Here is a 25,390-nt window from a genome sequence, read left to right as displayed (position 1 = left end):
ATTTTCACTCTTAGTACCTACATTAAAAGCTTCTTTAGGTGAGGTGATAGTTATGATAATTAGCTTGTTTTAATCTTTCTACATGTAAATATACATCAAAATCACACACTGTACCCCATAAATATGCAATTATTATTTGCTATTTAAAGGCATTTACTGGTGAAACACATCTGCTTATTGGGAAATAAAATGTTTTCTGTTCTAAAATAATTGCATTTCAATCACTAACATGGTCCTCTTGATCCACGAGGTTGACTTTTTAGGGTCTGTAGATGAAGCTTATGGCTCTTCTGCCCATGATTCCAGAAGCCCTGGCGTCTGGATGCTGCCATCGATGTTGGTGTTCTCTATGGCCACGCTGTGGTCTCTTTACCCACAGCAGGGATCACCTGATTCTCCTACTCTTGACGGGAAGGGCACTGCAGCTCAACCTGCCACTAATAACTGCTTTAGGAAGTTTTCATTATTATTATTTCTGGTACTGGGAATTGAACTGAGGGAAATTCTACCTCCGAGATATACCCCCAGCCCTCTTTTATTCTTCATTTTGAAACAGAGTCTCACTAAGTTGTGGAGACTCTCACTAAGTAGCTGAGGCTGGCCTCGAACCTTTGAAACTCCTGTCTCAGTCTCCCAAGTACTGGGATTACAAGTGTGCGCCACTATGCCTGGAACAAAAAGTTATTATTATTATTATTTATGGCATTGGGAATTGAACCCGGGGGCATTCTACCACTGAGCCACACCCCAGCCTTTTTTTATTTTTTATTTTGAGACAGGGTCTCACTAAATTATTTCACACTGGCTGGGAACTTGCCATCCTCTTGCCACTGTGTCCACAATGTCAGAAAGACTTGAGTTTCTGCTTTAGCCAAGCCACTTCTTTTCTAGGTGAGCTTCCTTAGTGAGATGAATCCACAAAACGTCAGAAAAGCAAAGCAGCTGCTGAGCCTGGTGGCACACACTTGTAATCCCTGTTCTTGGGAGGATGAGACAGGAGCATCAAAGGTTTGAGGCCAGCACCAACAACTTAGGGAGCCAGTCAGCAACTTAGCCAGACTCTGTTTCAAAAATAAAAAATAGCCAGGTGTGATGATGGCGCATGCTTGTCATCCCCGCGCTTGGGAGGCGGAGACAGGAGGATCGTGCAGGTTCGAAGCCAGCCGCGCTGGCTTAAGAGACCCTGTTTCCAAAATAAAAAGTATAAAAATAGGTCTGGGAGTGTATCCTGGAGATAGAAAGGTTTCCAGGAACCCCAGTACCACCAAAGAATAAATAATAATTAAAATAAAGGGATTAGGGATATAGCTTGGAGGTAGAATGCCCCTGGGTTCAACCACTAGAACCCACCCTAGAAAGGAAGAAAGGGAGAAGAAAGGAAGGAAAGAAAGAAGGGAGACAGTCAGGCAGCAAGGTGTCAGGGACATGGCTGACACTCCTCCCTCCCCACACGCCTGCCTTCCCCAAAGTGAGGCTGAGCTCTGCCTTGCGCACGTTTGCATTTCGGCAGCCACTCAAGGCAAAGTTGTTCTGGACCTCACAGTCCACCTTCAGACAAGGACCTTTGTTTACATCCACCAGCGTCCACGATTGCTCTCAGAAGACCCTGGCTCATGCTGAGGACTTTGGTCCTTGCTTGCAGTTGTCTTTTCCATCTTAAATCCTGACACCCCTACCTAGTGTCCTTGCCCCACTCGTCCCTTCACTTGGGGAAGGGCCACGTCACATTCTTCTTATTCTTAAAACCTGCTGAGCCTGACGTGGAGGTGCACACTCGTAATCCCAGTACTTGGGAGGCTGAGACAGGAGAATCACGGTTTGTGGATAGCCCCCGTTACTTAGGCCCTTTGCAACTCAATAAGACCCTGTTTCAAAATAAATAATAAAAAAAATAGAGCTGGGGCTGTAGCTCAGAGGTAGAATGCCCCTGGGATCCATCCCCAATACTGAAAAACAAAACAAAACAAAACAACAACAAAAAACCCCTGCTACTTAGTAGCCAGTTATTAGTTAGATTATTTACTGAACTGATTATTATGTTGTATATGGTTCCTAAATTAGATGTATATAATAAACCGGGTTAGAAAAGTAAATTTTTTTATGACACTGAGGATCGAACCTAGGAACATTCTACTTTTGAGCTATACTCCCAATCGTATTTTATTTCTTTGTTTTGAATCAGGGAGTTGCTAGGTTGTTGAGAGTATAGCTATGTTGCTGATACTGTCCTTGAACCTGTGATCCTCCTGTCTCAGCCTCCCAAGTATAGGCAAGTAATCTTAAAACTGGGCTACCATAGCTTAAGGGTAGACAGTACAGATAGCTTAAAGGGAAAAAAAAATCGAGATACTCAATTTCCTGGTGTTGAACATCAAATTTCTTTACCTGACAACCAGCCCCTGATCAAAGAATCAGGCTGATGAAATTGAACTATTTCCCCTTTCTCAATGGTTCTTTTACTACCTTAAAAAGAAAAACATACTTCTTATGAGAATAGATTTATTAGCTGGCTATATAAAGCTTCCAAGATATCAAACACAGGGATATTTGAAATATGGAGCCAATGTTAAGAATGTGACTTTAACTGTATAACCAATCATTATGCAAATCAAGTGGCATCTAAATCTTTATTAGTTGATATATTACTAATTTTCTAATGTACATTTATTTGGTGCACTGTAATTGTACATCATACTGAGGTATAGAGTGATACAGACACACATGCGTACAACTCTTGGAGCGCTTCCCTCTGCGTCTCAACCCCTTCTCCCCTCCCCTTCCCCGTGCATATCTTTGAGATTTGAATTGGTAGTTTAATATACATCTATAGCATTATTTTGATTGTTAACATTCTTTATATCTTTGCCTCTTCTCCCTCCCCTAAACCTTGTCCATCACTCCACTGGAGTCTCTGCTCTTCTAGCTGATATTACCTTTGTTTCTCAATTTCTGTTTGGCTTCCACATGTAAGAGAAGACATGCAATTGCTCATTTTTTGGGGGGGCTGGCTAATCTTGCTTAGCATAATATTCTTGAGTTCCACTCATTTTCTTGCAAATGATAAATTTTGTTCTTTATGGTTGAGTAAAATTCCACTGTGTGAATACAGTACAGTGTTATGATCAATTCCTTTGTTGGGGGACACCTAGGCTGATTGTGGCATGTAGATATTGTGAATTGTGATGCTGTATACATGGATGTGCATGTATCACTACAATATTCAGACCACAATTCCTTTGGAAAGATGGCTAGAGGATATTGCTGGGTCTTATGGTTGTTCCATTCCCAGTCTACTGAGGAACCTTCACACTGATCTCCATAGTAGTTGTACTAGTTTGCCATCCTACCAACAGTGGATAAGAGTTCCTATTCCCCACATCCTCACCAGCATTTATTATTGTTTGTGTTCTTGATGATTGCCATTCTAACTGGAGTTAGATGGGATCTCTGTGTAGTTTTGATTTGCATTTCCCTGATTGCTAATGATGTTGAATATTTTTCATATATTTATTGGCCGTGTGTGTTTCTTCTTTTGAGAGGTATCTATTCAGTTCAATTGCCCATTTTTTAATTGTTTCATTTAGTGTTAAGTTTTTTAAGCTCTTTGTATATTCTAGATATTAATTCTTTATCAGAGGGGTAGCCGGCAAAGATCTTCTCCCATTCTGTAGGCATTCTCTTTAGACTCTTGATGATTTTCTTTGCTGCACAGAAGCTTTTTAATTAATGACATCCCATTTATTAATTCTTGTTTTAATTTCCTGAGCTTTCAGGGCCTTATTAAGAAAGTTTCTACTGGAATCTGAATGTTAGAATGTTGGTACTATGACTTCTCCTAGAAGTTCCGAAGTTTCTAGCCTGATTTCTAGGTCTTTTTTTTTTATCCACCTTGAGTTGACTTTTAAATATATCTATTGATTTGCATATGTTGAACCAGCCTTTCATCCCTGAAATGAATCCAACTTTGTCGTGGTGTACTATTTTCCTGATGCAGTTTTGAATGTGATTTGCTAGTATTTTATTAAGAATTTTTGCACCTATTTTCACCAGTGTCATTGGTTTGTGATTTTTCTTTCTTGTGGAGTATTTATTTGGTTCGGAAATTAAAGTAATGCTGGTTTCATAGAATGAAGGTGGTAGTATTACTTCTTTATATTTCATGAAATAATTTGAGGTAGATTTGGCTCCGTTTTTCTGTAAAGGTCTCATAGAATTCAGCTGGGAATCCCTTTGAACTTGAACTTTTCTTTGATAGGAGACTTTATTAATGTTTCTATCTCTTTGCTTCCTACTGGTCCATTTAGTTTTTCTCTGTCTTCTTGGTTCACTTTAGGTAGGCTGCAGGTGTCTAGGAATTCGTCAGTTTCTTCTAGGTTTTCCAGTATATTGGAGTATAAATTTCCAAAATAGTTTCTAACAATTTTTAAAATTTCTCCATTATCTGTGGTGACAAATTTTTTTGTATCTTATCCTAGGAATTTTGGTCTGTTCTCTCTTTTTTTAGTTAGGTTGGCTAAGGGTTTATCCACTGATTTATCTTTTCAAAAAACCAGCTCTTTGTTTATTGATCTTCTGATTATTTTTGTTTACTGTTTCATTAATTTCTTCTCTGATTTTGATTATTTTCTGCTTTCTGATGGCTTTGGGGTTAGTTTGTTTCTGCTTTCCAAGGGACTTGTGGTGGGTCATTAGGTTGTTTTTTTGGAGTTATTCTGTTTTTCTTATGTGAGTGCTCAATGCTATAGATTTTTTTTCTTAATACTACTTTTAGGTGTCCCATATATTTTGGTAAATTCTATTTTCATTTGATTCTAAGAATTAAAAAAAAATTTCCCTTTATATCTTCTCTGGTCCAGTCTTTTTTTAGTAGTGTGTCATTCAGTCTCCATACATTTGTATGATTCTTCTGAATCTTCTTGTTGATTTATACTTTCAGTCCATATGATGTGAAAGGAATTATACTACAAGGAATTATACTGAGTTTCTTTTGAATTTGTTGGTGCTTGTTTTATGGCCTAGAATAGGGTCTCCTTTGGAGAGACTTCCATTAGCAGCTGAGAAGTATGTGTGTTCAGCTGTTGTTGGATGAAATAGTCTATAAATGTCTTTTAGGTCCGATTGGTTTATAGTATTCCTTAGGTCTGAAATGTTTTTTTATCTGGAAGGCCAGTCTAATGGTATGAGAGGTGCATTAAGGTCTTCCAGAATTATTGTGTTGGGGGTCTATCTGGGTCTTCAAGTTGAGAAGAGCATGTTTTATGTACGTAGTTGTGTCAGTATTAGGGGCATAAATATTTATTATGGTTACATATTCATTCTGGGTGGTTCCTTTTATTAGAAGTGAACCTCTTTGTCTCTTCTGATTGTGACTTAAACTCTGCTTTGTCAGATACGAGGGTAGCTATCCCTGCTTGGTTTCTGTCTCCATTTTCATGGAATATCTTTCTCCAACCTTTGACCTTCAACTTGCAAACCTCTCTGTCTATAAAGGGCGTTTCTTGCAAGCAGCATATTGTTTGATTGTAAGTTTTAATCTTATTTGTCAGTCTATGTCTTTTAATTGGGGAGTTGAGGCCATTGACATCCAGTGTTATTACGGAGCAATGGCTTTTACTTCCTGTAATTTTGAGTTAATTTTGGGCACAGTATTAGTGCTCTTTTGCTTAGTTGCTCATTTGGTGTATTTGTTCCTTCTCTAGTTCTCATGTTTATTTTTCATTTCTTCTTTGTGACTCATCTTTTCAGTGTTTTATTAAATGCTGGTTTGGCCATCGTGAATTCTTTTAGCTTCAGCTTATCTTGGAAGATTTTTATTTCTCCATCAATTTTGAAGGATAGCTTTACTGGATACGGCAATCCTGGTTGGAAGCTGTTCTCTAAGGGCGTGATGTGCGTAACTCTATGTCCTCTTGGCTTTCTGCATTTGGATGGAGAAATATGGAGCAATTCTTTTTGTTTTACCTCCGAATATCACCTGGCTGTTTGTTCTCGATGCTTTTAGGATTCTCTCCTTAGCCTCTATGTTTCATATTTTCATTGTAAATGTCACATGAAGATCTTCTTTGATCTTGTCTGATTGTGGTTCTGAATGTCTTTTGTACATGGATGTCCATATCATTATCAAAGTTTTCTGATATGATTTCTCTGAATAGATTAATTTCCTTGGTTTATGCCTCTATACCTTCTTCAATGCTAATTACTCTTAAGTTTGGAGACTTGATATTATTCCATATTTCTGAAATGTTCTTGATCTGCTCTTATATTGTGTTTTCTACATTCTCGACTGACTGCTCAGTTTTGAATGTACTATCTTCTATGACTAAGACTCTGTTTTCATGTGGTCTAGTCTATGGGTAAAAGCTTTAATTGAATTGTTTATTGATCCTTTCAGCTCATTTAGGATTTCTGTTATTTCTTTATTGATATGGACTTTCACATCCTCAATATTCTCTCTGATTTCATTCTTCAGATATTTGATCATCTTGAAAATCAAAGTTCTGTATTCAACCTGGCATCTTCTGTAGCTCTTTATCAGTGACTTCCATTGTTATGGGGTTGTGGAAATTTATTGTATTTTTGGAGGACTTTTTCCAAATATTTTCAGGGTTCTTATCTTTGCAGCTGTGTTCTGGTGGTTCCTGCTTTCTCTTTCTCTCGTGTATTCTGTGTAGTAGTTATTTTTTATAGTAAGACCTGAGGTGGGGTATGAATCAGTCTCTGAGCATCTGCTTCATATAATTGGGCATTTAAACCCAGCCTTCACTGCTTTCTTAGTGGCTATAAGACCTGGCACTTCTGAGATCTGTCAGAGTCCTCTTTGCCCTGTCATCTCCTCTGGGATGCTGCCTAGGCTGGGCAGGTATTGTTTTCTATTCAGGAAGATAGCCCATCTTCAGTTTGACTGTTTTGTTGATGTTGAGAGTACTTCTTAGAAATCCCACCTTATTCAGACTTCCTTTTAATTTGTGGGGAGTTGAGTCTCTTGTCCCCATTACTTTGTTGGTATTCTGGGGTGTATGGGTAGGATTTGGCGGATTATTTTCTGGTATGTTCTGTGTTTGGAGCAACTGGCAGTGGAGTATATATATCTAAGAATCCTGCCTTTGTAGTTCAAAGTTTAGACTTATACGTTCAGGTGGACACTCTACTATTTTGTAAAACTAGGAGAAGGAAAAAGATAGGGCAATAGCAACAGTCTAAAACAGAGAAAAATCAGATGGAGAGAGAAAAAATGAGTATGATGACATCAACAGTAAAACAGCACTTGAGAAGAAGAGAAAAAAGAGAGGAAAGAAAAACTAAAAACCTAGAGAGAAAAAGACTGCAGGTAAATCCTTACATGGACACATCCATACAAAGAAAAAGCAAAAATAAATAGAGATAACCCCCCAAAAAACAAAACTAAATAAAAACCAAGTAAACAAACATCAAAACACCAAACCAAGCCAAACCAAAATGAATAATAATAAAATGAATAGCAATAAGAACAAAGGAGAAATTCCAAAAAAAGAAACTCCCAAAACACCACCACCACCATCACTACCAACAAAAACAAAACAAAAAGAAAGAAAGAAAGAAAAAAAAATTTACTTTCACTGGGGACGTGGTCTTGTTAGTAGTGAAGTTCCCAGAAAGGAGTCGTCCTCTGCTCTAGATGGTTGTAGGCTTCTGTTGCCTCTCTGTGGATTCTAGCAAGCTGGATCTAGGAAGGTTAAATTGACAGTCATTTGAATATATTCTCAATTCCTTTCTTGTTCAGTTTAAGACTTGTGGAGTCGCCGGGTGTGGTGGCGCACGCTTGTAATCCCAGTATTCAGGAGGCTGACACAAGAGGATCACGGTTTAGAAACAGCCTCAGCTACTTAGTGAGTCCCTTTGCAACTCAGTGAGACCCTGTTTCAAAAAAAGAATAAAAATAGGGCTGGGGTGTAGCTCAGAGGTAGAATGCCCCTGGGTTCCATCCCTAGTACTGCAAAAAAACAAAAAAAAAAAAAACAAAAAAAAAAAAACAAAAAAAAAAAACCAAAAAAACAAAAAAACACCTGTGGAGTCTACCACGTGCCAGGGAGCTTTATTGGTTGGGGGAGAGAAAAAGTCCTCTCCCTGTCTGCCAATCCCTAGATCCTGCTATCAAGAGCCTAGAGCACCCTGGAGCCTGTGCTTCATGCCCCTGTGTTGCATGAGGGTGGGGGAATGCCAGGGAGAGGGCCTGAGGCATTCTCCAATCTCCACTGACCCCACTCGCACCGGTTTGGTATGGGCTTGGTTCTGTAGTGGGTTTGGGGACATCTGAAGCGGGCATGCTGCAGCTACAGCTGCCCATTTTAGCTCTAGGAGGTGATTCCCTCCTGTGCAGCAGGTCTTACTGCCTTGCTGAAGCTGGCTTCCAGCGGTTAAGTGGGCTCTGCAGGTGAAAAGGCCAAGGCCCTCACCTCAGGGCTTGCATTATCAGGACTTCCTGGGGGCTGCAGCCGCCACTGCTGCCCATGCTGGCTCCTTGGAGGCAATCTCCAATTGCTCTGGTCCCACTGATGCTAATTCTGGGCTCCACAGACCCACGTAGCCTTTGTGGGGACTGCGCTGTGTGCCGGAGGGGCAGGTACAGGCACTCTAGTGAGGAGGCGCCAGCCCTACCCTGGCTGCGGGGTGACCACTGCGGCCTGTGGGTCTTATACCAGTATTGGGAAGAGGCATCAAAATGTATTAATGTGCCATTGGAAAATTGCTTTGATAATTTCCAAAGTGTAAAATATAGTCAGAGCCTAGGTGCTGTGCAAGCACTCAGGCAGGGAGGGGCTGCAGCTGTTACAATGCAGAGTTCCTCTCTGTCTTTGTCCTTCATTCTAATGATTAACCTATGGTAAAAGCCATAGAGTCAACTGAAGCCATTAGCCCTAAAAATACAACAGAGGCAACTGGTGCCTCTGTTTACCTCTTATCCTTTGTGATCCGGCCTGGGAATAGGAAAGGTAAACTTTGTGTGCGGCTTCAAAGCACCCTAGTTGATGAGCAACTAATACTGCCCAATACAATAGAGACAAGGGCCAGGTAGATTCTTGACCCTTGCACTTAGTAAGTGCGCTGTCTGGAGACAAAGAGGCACCACCTGGCTAAGGAATAAGTAACTAGCCCATTGCCCTGGTAATGAGGATGAGAAAGATACCAATATAAAATCTATTTAAAGGTTGGGGTCCCCAAAAGGGGCCAGAGTTCCATTTTTGGGCTCCCCAGCATGCGGGTCAGCATACTGCTTTTTCTTTCTCTTCTCTATTTCTTACCGCTCTATTTCCTAATTTTGTAATAAAGGTTTGTTAAAAATCTTCAGCAAGAGTCTGGGCTACTTCATATCTATCCATAGCTCAGGATTAGAACCTGTGGTTTTATGGGAATAGTCTTGGGGGGCCTAACAAAGGTCCCCAGGGATAATTCCCCCAAACTATAACAGTCCAGAACCGTAACAGGTCTGGGGGTGGGGTCATCACTCTGGTCGGCGGGGGCGCCCGTCTGGCAGTGAGATCTGCGCCTGCGTTTTGCCTGGCATTCCAGGCTGTGGCTGCAGAGGCCTGTGACCCAATTAATGTGTTTGGGAGAGAGATCTGTATGGCTGCCAGGCTCTGAAACCAAAACCTGCTGGGCCCACCCCTTTGCCGTGGACTGCTCGGTTTATCTAAACGAGCTGTTTCTAGGAATCGGGAGACTATTAGTTTTTTTTTTTTTTTTTTTTTTTTGTTGTTAAATAATTCCGTGACTGTCAGTTCCCATCTTGGCTCTCTTACTCCAGGAAGAATAGGGGAATAATTTTCTTATGGACCTCACAGGCTTTGTGTTTCTCTATCTGCCACCTTGAAACATCTGATTAGCATTTTTTGATAAAAGAAGAACTTGAGAATATGTGATATCTTCTAATACATAACTTAAAAAGAAGACAAAGAACTGAGCGGCATTGTGAAAACAAAGTTCATCTATTTCCACTAAATATTTTTTGAAACTATTTGGTCAGTACTCACAAGTGAAAAGAGAAAGTAAAAATAATAGTGATGTTGACCCCTTCATCATTAAGTAATATTCATTCTTGGATTCATAAGCTAATGAGCAAAAGTCCCATTATGGGTTTTTGATGAATTTCCCATGACATGTTCACTATTTGTCAGGATCCATAACTACATGTAATATTTTGGTTAATAGTAAATAAAATTATGACAATTAAATTTAGAAGTAAATTTTTAGCACTTGGCTAAAAATTTATGGCTGCAGAGAAATTTAAATAACATACATATGTGTATGAATATCATGTTCTTCTACAGAAGAATATAACAAAATAATGAGATACTTTGAAGCACACTATATTGAGAAAGTTACATGGGAGAACATAAAAGCATATTCAAGGAGAAATGGGAATTTTGTGAAATTTTTAGCTTTAAAATATTCTGTCTTTTAAGAGTGCTTGATTGTGGGAGTCAAATCACTATGGCATTTATATTCCATTGGCTACATTTAAAAGAGTGTAGTAGCATTTTTAATTAAAATGTCAGCATTATAATGTGCTGGAAGTTTTATCACTTGCAACGATTTAAACTTAATTTCTTTAAATGTCAACAATGTCAATTTAAAAACATGTGAGAGAATATCTAGTCTTCCAAATCCCTTTAGGATGCTTGTGAATAGTGTCCAGAAGTCACAGGGTGGGACCACTGGGAATGCCTCTCCTTTGGTCCTCTTTCCTTTGCCCAAGATTAGGTCTTGGAAGTTAGTACTCAAATGGGTCAAAGATTTCACACTCAAAAATAATTTTTACAAACATTTATTTTTTTTTCGGCACTTCTTTTGGGATTGGACACCAGGGGCATTCTCTCTCTGAGTTACATTCCCAGCCCTATTTTTTATTCTTTATTTTGAAACAGGGTCTCACTAAGTTGCAGAGGCTGGCTGTGAACCTGCAACCCTCCTGTTTCAGCCTCTCAGGTACTGAGATTACAAGCATGTGCCACCATGCCTGACTCAAAAATTTAGTATTAATTAAGAAATGATTTTTCCAGGTAAGTTTTTTTTATGTGTCTCTTGGATGACCAAAAATTCAGTCTCTCAGGAACCTCTGTAGAAGGGTAAGGAAAAAAAGTCTAGTTTTTGCCGGGCGTGGTGGCGCACGCTTGTAATCCCCGCGTTTAGGAGGCGGAGACAGGAGGATCGCGCAGGTTGAAGCCAGTCGTGCTGGCTTAAGAGACCCTGTTTCCAAATTAAAAAAGTATAAAAAATAGGTCTGGGAGTGTAGCCCAGAAGTAGAAGGGCTTCCAGTTCACCCCCCCCCCCCACCACCACACGTCTAGTTTTCAGCTGTGCTTTGTGGCCCATGCCTGTAATCCCAGTACTTGGGAGACTGAGACAGGAGGATCGCAGGTTCACGGTCAGGCTCATCAACTTAGTGAGACCCTGTTTTAAAATAAAAACTTAAAAAAAGGGCTGGGGGTATAGCTCAGAAGTAGAATGCCCTTAGGTTTCATAGCTAAAAAATTGTAGTTTTCTCTTATACTTGTGTCTTTATTTTGTGTATTAAAATGTTTGTCAACCTATAGTAATTATGCCTATTTATGGAGTATATAGAAGTGGAGATAGAAAGATAATGAGAGAGAGAGATTGAGAGATATTAACCTTCAGACTATTTTACATTGTGGCTGTACAAATTTATATTCTGACCAATTGTGTATAGAATTTCTATTTCTCTATATTCTGACCATCATTTGCTTTTTTTGGGGGGGGGGGTTTGGGGATGGAATCCAGGGGCATTCTACCTCCAAGATACACCCCCAGCCCTATTTTTTTATTCTTTATTTTGAAACAAGGTCTCACTGAGTTGCAAAGGACCTCACTATGTAGCTGAGGCTGTCCTCAAACCGCTATCCTCTCGTCTCAGCCTCCCAAATGCTGGGATTACAAGCGTGCACCAATTTATTTGCTTTTTAAATAATGTTTAGTAATAGAAGAATACATTTATATCCCCATTTCTAAAACAAAACAAAACAACGTAGTATTTCTGATTGGCCCTGGTTGGGTCTGTTAGCACTAGGGCGCCATCGAATGTAGATTTCTTCTTCTTGTGTTTTCCTTCTAGTGTGCGTTCACTACAACAAAGGACAAGTAGCGTGACATATGTTGGGCAGTGTGGAGTCCTACCTAACCTGAAAGACCGCAAAGCATATGTTTTGCTGTCTGCTTTTCCTGGAATGCACTCCTATGATGTGGGTGAATTCTCAGCTCTTCAAGTCTCTGTGCAATGTCACCTTTAGCAGTGTCTTTTTCTGTTACCTTATCTAAAATTCCCACTTTCCATCTCCAGCCATACTTTCTTCTTTCTTGTATTATTTCTTATGAGACTGCTCTCCCTCACATCCAACACACCTTATCCCCTGACCTCTCCCTTTAACTTAACTTTCCAGTGCATCATTTCTCAGGTATGTACAGCATGGGATGTTTCTGTGCTTTGTCCACAGCTGTTTTCCCAATGTCTATCCTTGTGCCTAGACACAATGAGGCTCCATCAGTATTTGACGAATGAATGAACCGACTTGCTGTATGTACCGAGACAATGTTAGTTCAGTTTTCTGTCCTCTCACTCTTAGATTTTGAATTTTTCCACGAGATTTGCTTAATTCCAGTGAGGTGAGATTTGGTTCCTTAGATGAGTGTTGGACTGTATGAGGTTGAATGACCCTTTCTACAAGTATAGGAGGGTGGCAATGGCTTGAGGAAGCCTGACTTACATGGGGTGAGGGTGTCTGCTCTGCACCCATTACTCCTTTGGAAGACATGTAGGGCTGAACATGCAGTCAGTTCACAACTCATAATGTTGTATGCAGAGTTTGCGAGAAATGAGAGACTCGAGAGCACAAGGGAAATGTGCCAATTGAAGCCTTTATTAGCTGGCCAGCGGCGGAGCCCTCAGTCTAAAATCAGACCAGAGGGGAGTGCCCAACTCGCTGGGGTAGGGGACTTATAAGGGGTAGGCAAGAGGGTTACAGAAGCGGAATTCGCAGTTAGGAGGTGTTGAGGGAAGGGATACCACACAGGAATTTTAGGTAGAGATAAGCCCTGTTGGGGGAAGGGAGTAGTCTCTTTCCTGCTGGGAGGAGGAGGGCTTGAAGGGATTCAGTTACAGGGTAGTGTCCGGTGAGATCAAACTGAGTCTCCTCTGCTTCCACAATAATGCACTGCAAATACCAGGGAGGCTGGTTATGGGCACCTTGTCAGAAGAGTTGGTAACTATGGAAGCGCCATATCCTAAGGGAGAGGAGGCCTGCAAGAGAGCATGCTGCCTGGAAAATATTGAATACTGGAAATGCTTGAGTTGAAATCTGTGTCATTAGAATCAAGGATTTGGTGTTAGGACCTGTCCAAATGGCCTGTGGCTATGCTGTTGGTTCTCCTGTTTGCTCTGGGTCTCAGCTTGTCCTGGTAATAACGCCTCAGATTCTGAGCTGGCATTTCTTGATTGGTATCTTCGGCATATTTATACTAGGATGTGGACTCCTGGAGCCAGCCCTTTGCCATCTCCTGGTATCGGAGGTTTAGCACCTGTGCGTCCTGATCTTCAGTTTACCACGAGGTTCTTGGCACTCCTTGTATTGCTGGGAGTTTCTGCCATCCTGGTCTCTGGCGGTAGGTATTCTTACCTGAATGTGTCTCCTGGGGTACAGTGTGTGATGATATATAGTCAAAAGGAACGAGGGTTCAGGAGTGTCTAGAAGGTGGGTACTTCCTGTCCTCTAGTCCACTACCTGGCTCTGTTTCCATTTTACTGACCATTAAAAGTAGAGGTGACTTCTGCTTAGGTTTCCTAATTTAGTCAGATCTTTATTCTGTTCCAAACCAGGCACTCTGCTGCATTCTTAGAGTCAGTCAATTAAGTTTGAGAAGGCCATCAAGGAATGACTACACTCAGGTCCAAGGTTTTCTAGCTGTGAATGCCTGCAGTATCATCCATGTTCTCTTTTTCACCTCCAAAGGTTGTTCACCTCATATCTGTTTTCTTCTCTTTCAGAGGACACGGCAAGAGATATTCCACTGGCTTGCGTTCCTGCTACTGGTGAACCTGCACTCCTCCATCTCTTCCCTGCCATGACCATGCTTCTTTCCCACCTCAGGCCCATCAGTTTCCATGTGATATTCCAAATTATAAGGAATTCTAAGCAGAAACCTGGGACCCCTGGAGTCCTGATTCTAAAGTTCATTTTGAACATAGCCTACATATTTCTTATGTGTTGGTATAGAAATTGAAGTTTATGACATGCGCTTATAAAATCCACAGACTTTGCTGGGCATGGTAGCATACACTTATAATCCCAGTATTTGGGAGGCTGAGGCAGGAGGGTGACATTCAGGTTTGCTGCCAGCCTCAGCTACTTAGTAAGATCATTTGCAACTCAGTGAGACCCTGTTTCAAAATAAAGAATAAAAAATAAGGCTGGGGATATAGCCTGGAGGTAGAATGCCCCTAGGTTCCATCCCCAGTACCACATACACACACAAAAATCTGTGGACTTATTATCCATTCACTGCTCTTTAGCAGAAGGCATAGGAGCATAAGGCCTGGTATTTGGGGTAGAGGATCTTTTGTGAATGTATGTAAAGCCTTTCCTGAATGGCAGGGCTGAACATATGGCCATGGGCAAAGAAGAGGCCGATTATTCTGCGCTGAAGGAAGAGACTGTAATTCCTGAAGTTGCTGTGACTACATGGCAGGGTAGGGTGCCATCCATAGGAACACAGGGGGTGGGTAGAACAAGGGGTCTATAGAGGAAGGGGCTGAAGGGAGGAGGAGGAGAGGGAAAGTAAAGGTGTTGGGGAATTAAATTGGTCCAATTGGTCCAATTATGTTCTGTGTATATGTGACTGTGTTTCAACAAATCACACTATAATGTGTAAATATTATGTGCCAATTAAAAATGGGGTCCAGGCTCGCCGGGCGTGGTGGCGCATGCTTGTAATCCCCGCGCTTGCGAGGCAGAGACAGGAGGATCGCGCAGGTTCGAAGCCAGCCCCGTGCGCTGGCTTAGGAGACCCTGTTTCCAAATAAAAATGCAAAAATAGGTCTGGGAGTGTAGCCCGGAGGTAGAAGGGCTTCCAGGAACCCCAGGACCACCAAAAAAAAAATGGGGTCCAGGCTATGCTCTTTGTAAATATATATATATGTCTTATTTTCAGACTGATGTTTGTTTTCCTTCTTGAGCTGATGCACCAAGGACTGTAGTCTAAAGCCTAAAGCCCCTGATCATTCTTTGTCTTCTCTCTTTTTGTTTTTTTTTTTTTTTTGCAGTACTTGGGATTGAACCCAGGGTTATTCTATCTCCAAGCTACACCCCCAGCCTTACTTTTATTCTTCATTTTGAAACAGGTTCTCATTAAGTTGCAGAGGGCCTCATTCAGTAGCTGAGACTGGCCGTGAACCTGTGATCCTCCTGTCTCAGCCTCCCAAGTACTGGGATTACAAACCTGCGCCACCACACCCACCTCTCTCAATGTTTTATACATTCCTTACTGTGTGCATACCCTGTGTTCATGTATAAATCAAGTGGATCTCTCTCTGAGCCTCTACCACATTGTGTGCTTTGGTCATGAGGGTGTTGACTGAGTCAGACCCCACATACTGGCTCACATGTCCAACTGCCCCATGAGCCCAATTGTAAAAATATTCCAGAGATGAATTCATAATGAGAAATGCATGTCCAGCCCAAATTTCATTTCTCGAGAAAGAGTGTCTCACCTGGTACTTTTCTTTCTACTTCAGATATACCTGAATTCACCCCATTCTTTACGGAAAACTGGGACATAGTCACTACTGAAAATATCTTTGATGATATCATCTATGAGTGAAGTAAGAAATATCCACCTAAGAGTCCTTGATGGGGCTCCTGGATTCCTTGGGGCTCCCTATTACCAGAGTAAATTATGATTTTGGGGAGAGAGAGAAGAGAGAGAGAGAGAGAGAGAGAGAGAGAGAGAGAGAGAGAGAGAGAGAGAGAAGGAGAAGGAGAAGGAGGAGAAGGAGAAGAAGAAGGAGGAGGAGGAGGAGGAGGAGGAGGAGGGAAGGGGAAGGGGAGGGAGGGAGAAAATCAATGAATATACTCTTGTTTTCTTCACAATGCTAATTACTTGTGGTTTTCCAAATCAGGTCAATGTGTAAATATCAGAGGAGCAAGGAGGTTACAGTTTGCAAGTTGCTAATTTTAGCTGCACCATTTTTGAAATATTGCCATTTAATAGAGAAAATTTATCCTTAGTAGAAATCACTGGAAAGAAAAAAAGTGTCAATATGTACTATGGTGACTGTTTAGTTTTTGTTTAACTGAAAATTTAGTCTTTCCTTTGGAAAATATGAAAGTAGAAAATGGCCTTAAACGTAGAAAATGGCTCCTCCTCCTCCTCCTCCTCCTCCTCCCCCTCCTCTTCCTCCTCTTCCTCCTTCTTCAATGTAGAAAATGGCTTTTCCTTCTCTTTCTCCTTCTCTTTCTCCTTCTTCTTCTCCTCCTTCCTTCTTAGGATTGGACCCAGAGCCGTTCTACCTCCAAGCTGCAACCCCAGCCCGATTTTTTATTTTTTATTTTGAAGCGGGGTCTCACTAAGTTGCAGAAGGCCTCACACTAAGTAGCAGAGGCTGTCTGCAAATCTGGATCTTCCTGTCTCAGCCTCCCGAATGCTGGGATTACAAACATGTGCCACCATGCCCAGCTCAAAAATGGCTTCTTGAGACAGATTGTTTTATTCAGGTTCTTCCTGGGAATTTGGAACTTTATTAAGGATCAAAGGTACATTTTTTTTCTATTCTGGGTTCATTTTTCCCTCCCTGTCATTTTCCAGGTAATATTGAGTATAAAATTTATATTCTAAATATATGCCAGTCATCATGGTATAAAATTCACAAATACAAGTTAATTTAAATCTCACAGTCACAAATAAAGTGTGTGTGTGTGTGTGTGTGTGTGTGTGTGTGTGTGTGTGTGTGTGTGCATTGAACCCAGGATTATTCTACCTCTGAGCAATACTCTCAGACCTTTTTATATTTGTTTGGAAACAGAATTTCTCTACATTTCTGAGAGTCTGGCTAAGTTTCCTAGGCTAGTCTTGAATTTGTGATCCTCTTGTCTCAGAAATGGAGCCAGGTGTGGAGGTGCATGCCTGTAATTCTGGCACTTGGGTGGTTGAGACAGAAGGGACACAGGTTCAAGGACAGCATCAGCAACACAGTGAGCCTGTCAGCAACCTAGCGAGACTCTTTTTTCAAACAAAAGATAAAAAGGGCTGGGAGTATAGCTTGGAGGTAGAATGCTCCTGTGCTCAATCCTCGGTACTAAAATAAAAATAATACAGATGAAAAAATGGAAAAGTTTCAATGAGAAGCACATGGCAGTAAGAGGAGGGTCAGAATGACAGGGAGGACAAAGAACTGAGGGATCCATTTAAATATTGCTTTAAATCCTTTTATGTCTGGGCCAATATCTGGCATCTGGCTCAACAATCTGCACTCAAAAGACTATGAGCGAGAAAATGACTGTCTTTCCCTTTCCCAAAGAAGGCTGGTGTGAGCCATATTATTGGAATGTTATTATTAGTATTGGGGGTTGGCTTCCTTCCTGATCTCTCTAAATGTCTAGCCTACCTCTCTGGATCCTCTCTGGGTCGCATATCTGAGTCTTTTGGGTGGAAAATGGTGGTTTATCTTCTAGAGATGAAAATTTCATGTTTCTTTTGACTTTAATAAATTTAGTGACGTTGAACACTTGTCAGTTTTTGTTTAAATTCTAAAGAATGGGGCTGCCTTCTCCATCCTTTTGTGGAAACCACTTGTAATGTCTTTCTTTTTATCTTGAAAATGTCAGATGTCTTCACAGAGATTCAAAACATTCCTGGAAGTTATCATATTTTATGAAGAAACAATGAGTTTGTGTCTTCTGTGATTAGCTCTTCTTGATTGGATCAGAACATACCTTTGTTTGATTTCATCTAACTACTTACCTTACCTACTATATCTCCCTTATCTCAAGTCATTTTATCCCTTTTCAAATAAATACTAGTGTAAAAAAAACATTAAAAATTTTTCTTCTTTAGGGATTGGTGGTGATTTTCCATTTTTATACAATCCACTGAAAGACACTGAATTTTGCTTACTACTTCCTGTGTCTTTGTCAGTAATCTTACTACTTCCTTGTGTCTTTGTCAGTAAGTTGGGTAAAATCCCAGAGATATAGAGGCTACCTTAGAACTCTAGATTGTTGCACCATGTGCTGTGTGTATGTATATTTCTATCACTGAACCTCATTGTAATGTATAGCTACAATGCACCAATAATAGCATATTAATTATAAATAAACTGCATTATACCCCACACAAAAAAGAATTCTAGATTTTCTCTCGAGCTGACCAATAACGAGTAATGAAATTGAATCAGTAATAAATAGGTTCTCAACAAAGAAAAACTCAGGACTGGATGGCTTCACTACTACATTCTACCAATCCTTGCCAATTCTTCTTAAACTATTTCAGAGAACTGAAAAGACAAAACCTTTCAAACTTATTCTATGAGGCCAGCATTACTCTGTTAACAAAACAAGACAAAGACACCAAAAACAAAACTATAGGTCAATATCCCTAATGAACATAGGTGTGAAAACCCTTAGCAAAATACTAGTAAATTGAATTCAACAGCATTACAGAAAGGTCATTCACAACAATTGAGTAGGTTTCATTCCGAGAATGTAAGAATGATCCAATATATGCAAATCAATAAAAGCAATACACGGCTGGGCGTGGTGGTACATGCTTGTAATCCCTGCACTTGGGAGGCGGAGACAGGAGGACCGCGCAGGCTCGAAGCCAGCCACGCTGGCTTAAGAGACCCTGTTTCAAAAAAAAAATATGTGTATAAAATATGTGTATATATATATATATATATATATATATATATATATGGGTCTGGGGGTGCAGCCTGGAGTTAGAAGGGCTTCCAGGAACCCCAGTACCACCAAAAATAATAATAATAGAAAGCAATACATGACATCAACAGAATGAAGGATAACAATGTGATTATCACGGCAGATATAAAAAAGCATTTGACAAGGTCCGACATCTCTTCATGGATAAAATAGGTATGGAATTATCATACCTCAAGATCATAAAGACTACATATGTCAAACCTATAGCCAATAAACTGTATAGGGATAGCTGAAAATATTCCAATATCCAGGAACAAGACAAGGGTGTCTACTTTCACTGCTCTTATTTAACAAAATACTAGAATTTATAGCAGGAGGAATTAGGCAAGAGGAATAAATAAAAGGCATACAAATAGAAAAGGAAGTGAAATAATGCCTGTTTGTAGATCATATAATTCTATACATAGAAAAACTTATAGACTTTACCAAACAACTGTTAGAACTGGTACATTCAGTAGAGGATACAAATCAACATATTAAAGTCGGTAATTTTTCTATAAAACAATAATAAATTTGCCGAGAAAGAACTCCTGAAGACAATCCTGATCATAATACTCTCCATGCTCCAACCCACAAAGTACCTGGGAACAAATAACTCAGGTAGTGAAAGGCCTCTACAGTGAACATTACAGAACACTGAAAGAAGCTGAAGAAGATATTAAAAGGTAGAAAAGGCTCTCACGTTCATGGACTGAGAGAATTAATATTGTTAAAATGTTCATACTAGCCGGGCGTGGTGGCGCACGCTTGTAATCCCAGCATTTGGGAGGCTGAGACCGAAGGATCACGGTTTGCGGACAGCCTCAGCTACTTAGTGAGGCCCTCTCCAACTCAGTGAGACCCTGTTTCAAAATAAAGAATAAAAATTAGGGCAGGGATGTAACTTGGAGGTCAAATGCCTCTGGGTTTCATCCCCAGACCTGCAAAAGAAAAAAAAAGTTCATACTACCCAAAGCAATATACAGATTCAATGTAATCTCCATCAAAATACCAGTGACATCTTCACTGAAACTAGAAAAAAAACCCCATAAAATTCATATGAAGTAAAAAGAATCCTGAATAGCTAAAAGAATCTTAAGCAAAAAGAGCAAAGCTAGAGGTATCATAATACCTAACATATGACAGAGGCTTAGTAACCAAAACAGTATAAAAACAGATATTTAAATGAGTGGAACAAAGTAGGGGATCTAGAAATATGCCCATGCGTCTATAGCCAACGGATTCTTGACAAAGCTGTCAAAAACATGCATCAGAAAAAGGACAGCCTATCCAACAGATAGTGCTGAGAAAACTGGACATCCGTGTGCAGAAGATTGAAACTTGACCTCTATCTCTCTGTACAGCAATTGGCTGAAATTGGATCAAAGGCCTTAATTTAAGATCTGCAACTCTGAAACTATTAGAGGAAAACATAGGAAACTCACTTAACAATTGCTGGCATAGGCAATGATTTTTTTTGGATAGAAAACAAAAGCAAAAATGACAAGTGGGATTGCATCAAACTAAAAAGTTTCTGCCCAACCAAGTAAACAATCATTAGAGAAGCGATAATTTACAGAATAGAAAGAAATTTTGCCAGCTACTTATCTGACAGATGGTTAATATCCAGAATATATAAAGAGTCCCCCAAAACTTAGCCATAATGACAAAACCAAGTAATCCAATTTTAAAATGAGCAATGATCTGAATAGACACTTCTCAGAAGAAGAAATGGCCAACAAATACATGAAAAAAAAATTCTCAGTTTCATTAGCCATTGGGGAAATGCAAATCAAAACTAAAATGAGATACCATCTCACATCAGTTAGAATGGCTATTACGAAAAACACATTCTGGAGGGGTTGTGGAGAGAGACCAATCCTTATTTATTGCTGCTGGGAATGTAAATGGCTATACACCTATAGCCATTATGGAAAACAGGATGGAGGTACCTGAGAAAATTAAAAATTAATAAAAAGAAAATCATACAACTACCATGTGATCTGGCTATCCCACTCTTGGGTACATATCCAAAAGAGAGTCACCGTATGAAAGAGATACCTGCATGTGTGTGATTATGGTAACACCGTTCACAATAGCTATGGAATCAGCTTCGGTGCTTAATTACCAATGAATCAGTAAAGAAAATGTGGTATATATACACAATGGAGCGTTATTCAGATATAAAGAATACCATCTTGTCATTTGCAGCAAAATGGATAAAATGGGGAGACAGACACAGAAAGATCAGACTGACATGTTTTCTCTTAAATGTGGAAACTTAAAAAAAGTCAACTTGAAAGTAGGATAGTGATGACCAGGCACTGGGAATGGTGTGTGTGGGGGGGAGCTGAGAGATGTGGGGGAGGAGTGAGAATGGATAATGACACAGTCAGTATGCATGCTTATTCATACATGGAACTGTCACAGTGAATCTCAATTCATGTTAATAAACATAGCTATAAAAAGTTCATTGTTACGTGAGATAGTGCGTGAATAGATTTGCATTTATTTGCCTATTTTATTGTAGTTGGATATTTGGGTTGTTTTGGGTTTTGAATGATTGGGAACATTCTCTAAAAATAGCTATTCTCAGGTCTTTCACAAGCCTGTTTCTTGCCTGGACTCATGTAAAGTTTTTGTTTGTTTTCAGTTTTCCCATATACTCAGATGCCTTTCAATGTCTTAATTTCCCAAAGAGTCTCCCGTTGGGGCCTTTGCTGTTGTCTTGTACATCTCCACCCCTTATCTCCTATGTAGGCAGCTGTAGTCAGTAGCTCCTCCTGCTTCTACCTGTCCGAGACCCAAGTTGGCCATGTGGAGTCCTGCCTGAGCAGCCCCGAGATGCTAGAACCTAAGGACGCTGCTGTCTTGGAGCTGGGCTGCTGCTCTACAGGGGGTGCTCTCTGGGCTTGTCATCCCTTGCCTCAGGCATCTTAAAACCAGTCACCCTAGTTGATTAAGCAGCTTCTCTGCCTAGATGCGCCATCTGCTTTTTCCTCACTTGAGGTCTGACTTAGGTAAAACAGAGACCAGTTCTTCAGGTGGTCCATAGAAAGGTTAGAACGTGACAAAGACTCTTCCTCCTCTGCTTCAAGCCAGGGAACTGGAAACTAGCCTATTGCTTTCTTCAAACAGCTCTGTGCCAGTGAGGGTGTGGGGCAAAGGCAAACAAAAACACCAGGGGATTTCCTAGCATTTTGATTGGGGCTTTTTCTTGATTTGTTACTTACTTGTTTGCTCCCTAGATCCCTAGATTTGTTGATTTACCAATAAAGTCAACTACATTCAGGAAAAAAAAAAATTAGCGCAACCCTTGGGTGCTTCAGCTGCCTCCTTGTCTTTCTTTCCCCCCTCCCTCCCTCCTTCCCTCCTTCCTTTCCTTCCTTCCTTCTTCCTTTCTTTGGGCCTGGGGATGGAACCCAGAGGCATTTGACCTCCGAGCTACACCCTCTGCCCATTTTTTTTAAAATTCTTTATTTGAAACAGGGTCTCACTGAGTTGCAGAGGGCCTCGCTAAGTAGCTGAGGCTGTCTGCGAACCGTGATCCTCCGGTCTCAGCCTCCCAAATGTTGGGATTACAAGTGTGCGTTACCACGCCCAGCTGTTTTTCTTTATTTATGCTTTTATTGGTGCATTGTATTTGTACATCACAGTGAGGTTCAAAGTGGTATAAGCACACATGCACTTAGCAGTGGTGTGTTACCCTTTAACCCCACTGCTGCCCCTTCTCCTCCCTGTACATTTTTGTGAGATTGGTGGTGATACCTTCATATGGGAACATGATATTACTCGAGCTGTTTCCTTCCTCCTCCTTTCCCTTTCCCCACCTCCCTCCCCCACTTCCTTTCCACTATTGTACTGGTTTATCTCATTTATCCCTTTAAATTCCTATTTTCTCTCTAGTTTCTTCAGTGAGACAAAACATAGGACCCTTTATTTTCTCAGATTGGCTGATCTCACTTAGCATAATAGTCTCTAATTCCATCCATTTTCTTGAAAATGACATAATTTGTTCTTTATGGTTCAATAAAATTCCATTGCATGTATATGTTACATTTTCTTTTACCATTCAGCTATTGATGAACACCTAGGTTGATTCCATAATTTGGCTAATGTGAATTGTGCTGCTATGAACATGGGTATGCATGTATCACTATAGTATTCTGACTTTGATTCTTTTGTAAACAAAGTTCCCCAAGTACACGAAGCTACTAAGTCCCTCTGGATTGGTCCAGTGTCCCCAGGGGGTGGCTTTGAGAATCTGTGCATAGACATTGGACTGTTTTCCAGAGCTCCAATACTATTATTTTAGTTTATCTCTAGTATACTTATTATATGTTTTATAGAAAAACAAAGACCTAAGGTTTCTAGTGTTGTTTATTGACCATACCTGTCATTCTTCTTGTCCTTTACTTGATTCTATTTCTGCCTTGCTTCTACATATCTCTTTTTTGTACAACTCTGCTCAAAACCATTTATTGCCTCAACTACAATAGAATTACAATATGGATCAAAGTTATATTATTTTAGATGTTTATCAGTTAATGTTTAAGCAGAGAAACATAAAATATATTCATATGACTTGTTACAGAGATTGTTCATAAGCAACTGTACAGAAGATTAAGTGGTCTCTGGAATTTGAAAGCCATAGGATTTTGGAAAGGAAAATAGTTGTGAATCAGAGTAAAAAGGAGATAGGATAGAAGAAATAAGGATAGGTAGACAGAAAAAATTAAGGAGGGCAGGAGAGTGATGGTAGCTTTAAATTTAAGTGTTCCAAGAGCACCCTCACTTTTAATTCTGCAGTCCTGTTTTCCTCTAGGCACAAAATCTCAAAAGGTCCATAAATCTCAAGAGTACTCTGAATCCAGTTAATTAATGAGTACATACATTGTTAGTTTGCATGATGCATTTTTAGGCCAATTAAGTAAAACCAAGGGAGCTGTGCTGTTAAAGAGCTCTGATATGAGTATATTTGAGGCTTTATCTGTTAACTAGATATTGTCAACCTAAAGATTCTGAAAAGAACCAGACCATGGCAACCTGTCCTGTGCTGTGTGGTCGAAAAAAGCAAGGTATCACACCACCCCCACATGCCTCTAATGTTCACCATTTACAAAGTTTTTTTCAAAGAAGATCCTGGCTAGGTACAGTGGTATATGCCTGCAGTTCCAGTTACTTGGGATGCCGAGGCAGGAGGAGCTCAAGTTTGAGGCCAGCCTGGGCAATTTAGTGAGATTCAACAACAACAACAACAAAACTTGTTCTAAAATTGACACAATAATTCTGTGAAATCTTAAATCTCAGTGAGAGAGGGGGAGAGAGAGAGAGAGAGAGAGAGAGAGAGAGAGAGAGAGAGAGAGAGGAAGGGAGGGAGATGGGTGACAGATATACTAGCAAAGCAGAAAAATGTTGGAAGACTTATACCATCCATTATCTATACTCAATTAAAATATCAGTTTGTTAGTTAAGGAAAGACAGGTAGAACTTGAATAGAATAGTAAATTCAAGGCATTCAACAATTAAAGGTCATTGATTTGTGACAAAGGTGGCAATGGGAAGCCATGGTAAGAGGATGGTCTCTTCAATAAATGATATTGATTAGATTAGTTAGATGTTCACACTGGCCAAAAAAAAAAAGAAATTTTGCCTCATACCATTAGCAACAACCAATTTTAGGTGGCATGTAGATGTAACTGGGGAGGTTAGAATAACAACCTTTTGTGAGGCCATTGCCAGGGCCAGTGAGGCCGGGATCGAAGCCTGCCATGAGGCAAGGCCAGTGTTGGGGTCTCAGAGGCTGGGATCGGAACCTACCATGAGGCAAGGCTGGTGCTTGGGCCTCCAAGGCCGGGATTGGAGCCTGCCAAAAGGTGAGGCTGGTGCCGGGGCCAGCGAGGCCTGGATCGGAGCCTGATGTGAGGCAAGGCCGGTGCTGGGGCCTCCGAGGCCTGGATGGGAGCCTGCTGAGGGGTTAGGCCAGTGGGCCTGGGATAAGAGCCTGCCTTGAGGCAAGGCCAGTGCTGGGGCCTCTGAGGCTGGGATCGAAGCCTGCCCAGGGGTGAGGCCAGTGCCAGGGCCAGCGAGGCTGGGATCAGAGCCTGCCCTGAGGCAAGGCCAGTGCTAGGACCTCCGAGGCCGGGATCAGAGCCTGCTGAGGGGTTAGGCCAGTGTCAGTACCAATAAGGCCAGGATTGGAGCCTGCCATGCAGCATGGCCGGTGTTGGGGCCTCCAAGGCTGGGATCGGAGCCTGCCTTGTGGCGAGGCCAGTCCTAGGGCCAGCAAGGCTGGGATTGGTGACTGCCATGTGGTGAGGCAGTAGCTGGAGCCAACGAGGCCGGGATAGGAGCTTGCCTTAAGGTAAGGCCTGTGCTGGGGCCTCCGAGGCCAGGATGGAGCCTGCCATGAGGCAAGGCCAGTACTGGAG

This window comes from Muscardinus avellanarius, assembly GCF_963383645.1.
Source record: "Muscardinus avellanarius genome assembly, chromosome: 11".
NCBI lineage: Eukaryota > Metazoa > Chordata > Mammalia > Rodentia > Gliridae > Muscardinus > Muscardinus avellanarius.
The sequence above is the reverse complement of the archived record's forward strand: the minus strand, read 5'-3'. Positions refer to the sequence as shown.